The following is a 3,713-nucleotide window of genomic DNA, read 5'->3' on the forward strand; positions in this document are numbered from 1 at the left end:
CCTTAAAAAAATAATCATACACACACTCTTGAGTCTATCATCTCATAGGAGTGCAGACTAAGACTGGTTTAATATTACTAATTAATAATGTGTGAAAGCATCATGACTTAGGTGGGCAAGATGGCTCCATGGATAAATTACAAGCCTGGAAACTTGAGTTTGATAGTTGGATTCCATGGTGGGAGGACAGCACTGACTCCTAGGAATTCTCTCTCTCTCTCTCTCTCTCTCTCTCTCTCTCTCTCTCTCTCTCTCTCTCTCCCCCTCTCTCTCTCCCTCTCTCCCTCTCTCTCTCTCCCTCTCCTCTCCCTCTCTCCTCTTGAGAATTCACTGAGGAAAAGCTAGGGCACAGGAAGACGATAAATCAACAAACAGGGGGAACAGAGCTCTCACAGAAACCAAATTTCCTAGCCTCTTGATTTTAGACTTCTAGCCTTCAACAGTATGGAAATCCATCAGGACCCAGGCATTACTGTATGTGTGTCTATCCTTTCTTCATTCCCTCTTTGCTCCTAGCCAGCTTCTAGTATCCAAGCCACATGGGATACTGGCACGTAGCCTAACCAGTGCAAGGCGAGTGTCTGCAAGCTTTATAATGCACACAAATTCTAAAGGGTCTGTGGACAGAACTGTTTCAATAAAACTGTGTCAAGTGTAAACATATGTGAGTAGTCATTTGAAAACATTATTCTTAGAATGACTTCAAAGGCATCAACAGACTGCCAATAAGATCCAAGATGCAAACCCAAACAAAACCCCAGACAAAACCAAAACAACTCTTCCTCTGACCAACTTCTTTATTGTTGGTTCATCTCTCAACTTGTAAACCATAAATTATACCAGGGTCCAATATAACTCAAGTCTATTACTTTCAACTATATTAGACTCTATTGTTTGATACAGTGAGATGGTAAAGAACAGTATACAGACTCCTCTAATGTATTTGACATTTACCAGGCATTTGTATTGAGTATGAGCCACTAAATAACACTATGTAAGCTTATGTATAGGCATCATATGTTTAGTTGACATGTGCATGTACCATGTGTGCTGCAGCATACTATTCAAGTCTTTCAAATGACAGCTAACATCACAGTAAATTTGACAAGGACATAAAATAACATTACTGATTAGTCAGGGTTCTCCTGCCTAGTAGAGATGCTGATGTCTGAAATGGAAACAGCCCACACACTTAGTGACGATGTGTGGAGAAGTGTGGAATTGGTGTTTCCCCTGTACCAGGGACTGTAAAGGGGTCAACGGTTTCTAACAAGGCCTAAGGAAACCAAGCAGCCTTTCTTAGAGGAAGAAATAATCATTGTTAGACTCCAGAGTTGGACCAGCTCACAACTCCATCAACAGCAAACACTAGGCAAGTGTTGGTGAGCATGCGGAGAAACCGAGATCTCCGTCATTTGGTGTAAATGTAGAAATGGTGTAGCCATGCTGGGAGCTGGAAATTCTGCAAAAACAAATATAGAAATAGCATATAGTCTAACAATCTGGGCATTTAGTCAAAAGAGCTGATGAAATGGAGTGCTGAGAGAGAGAGAGAGAGAGAGAGAGAGAGAGAGAGAGATAGATCACTCCTTACAATAGTTAGGATGTGACCTAGCCTAAGAGAAACAACTTAACAATAGTTTCAATAGTTAGAATGTGTTGTTGCATGATATTTGATCACACTGTGAACGTCAAGATTGTGTTATTTACTGAAAAAAAAATCTGTTTCTTGTTGTGGTGTAGCTCAGTCCTTAGCACACACCTTTATTTATTTTTTTTTTAATTTAAATGTTTTATTTTAGCATTTGTATTTTATAATGAATTTGTAATACAACATCAAAATATGGAATAAGTTACTTGAAAGTAATAAAAGACAGGTGTGTGGTCCTTTGTCCTCCACACGCCTGTCTGTACACATGCATACATACAGCCTCTATAAATTAGAACATAAACACACAACCAAAGATATATAATCCCAAGATTCAGAAAATCAATTTCTTGTCTGAATATGCTTTTGTGTTTGAGGTTGGAAATACTCACATTTAGAATATTTTGTTAGTGTTGTTAGTTATCAAAAGAGAATTTTATTTATTGTCTTTTTTATGTAGGTCCATCCTTTATCTTCTTAGAAATACTAAATATTTTTCAAAAAGAAGACAATGTTTTTATATAGTCCATGAATTTTGTGGTCAGTATTGTTGAAATGTTTAAATATACAATGCAATAGCATATACCTTCAATCCCAAATCATGTAGGTAAAGGTAGTTTGTAGAAGGAAGCACCCATGTTTGAAAGTGATGTCTAGTGAGTGGCAGACAAAGTGACAAATCAGAGAAAGATTTGACAGAATAGGATACACCCAACTCTCATGAGAAAAGAAGCTGCTTAAGAGAGCAGTGCAGAAAGAAAGAGGAGACAGTTTTACCCGGTGAGTTTTTACAAAGGCAAGTAGATGAAAAAACAAGTTAGCCACAGATGAAGTCAGAACTGTTAAAGTGTGGTCCTGTTGCTATGTATTGTAATGCTAAATTCTGTATGGGAAGTTCTAATTGCCTACAAATGAATTCTCTGGTTTACCAGCTTTTTTTGTGCAAACCTTGTTCCTTAATTTAAAACTATTTGGTTAAATAAAATTGGCTCAGCCAATTTCTGGAGGGTTTAGAGGTCGGCAGGTTTTGAGTTTACCTGGTGGGGGTGGCAGAGGCAGAGAGAAGAAGGATTCAGGGGAGAGGGGGAAACTACCCTGAGGGGAGGTGGACCATGAGCAAGCACATGGCCAGGAGAAACAGCAAGGATCTGGGGCACACCGCTGGGGAGGTAGCCAGGCGGGCAGTTAGAAAAGTAGATTAGGGGCTATCTCCAGTGATTGTCAAAGCCAAGTAAAATAACCGTTGTCGGAGTCTCACTTATTTGTAAGCCTGACGGGCATAAGTTTAAATTGGTTCAAGTACATTTTGGCACACTTTCTGTGGGGCATAGAATCAAACTGAGACAAGTTACTGGGTAGAGAGGCAGCTCTTTGAAGCTACTGCAGGACAAAAAAACAGACGTGGGTCCAGCCAACCAAGGAGGTGTGGTACTCCCAAAGGTTGCATGGTTCCATAGCATTGGAATCCACACTAAAGAGAGCTTCCAGAAGGCTCCCTCCCAGCACAAGATGCAAATGCATGCTGGGACTCAGCCCCAAAGGCAGGGCAGGGGCTGGCTTTCTATGTAAGTTTCTCACTGGTACAGAGATCCCATCTGGACATCCAGAGCTTGACCCCTCGCTCTCCTTCCAATGTCCCGACATCCAGGCCGGACACCGGGCAACCAATCCCCACTCTCTCAGCCGGCCACACTGAGGAGGCTGAAGCCTTGAATCGGTATGCAAGCTGCAGGTTGCAGTTCGGGTCCACACCCTGCGCGAGACACATCCGAGGCTTGGAGCTGGATTTAGACCATTTTTTCCAGTAGAGAAAAGGCACAGGTCACGGCACAGGAGACAGACGACAAAACAGTCTCAGGAGCATAAAAGCCACAGTTTTTTTTTTTTTTTTTCTATAACCTACGAATAAAAGAACCAGAAACCGCTGTGGTGTTCCGAGTTGAACACCAGAGAAAGACAAAGACACAGAAAACACCGGATCAGTTAATAGGGTTGGAAGTTGTTATTTTGAAAAGAAATAGACATGTAAGGATGATAAACACCTTTTGGACTTTAAGTAATACTA

The sequence above is a fragment of the Mus musculus genome, chromosome 1 (assembly GCF_000001635.26).
Source record: "Mus musculus strain C57BL/6J chromosome 1, GRCm38.p6 C57BL/6J".
Lineage (NCBI taxonomy): Eukaryota > Metazoa > Chordata > Mammalia > Rodentia > Muridae > Mus > Mus musculus.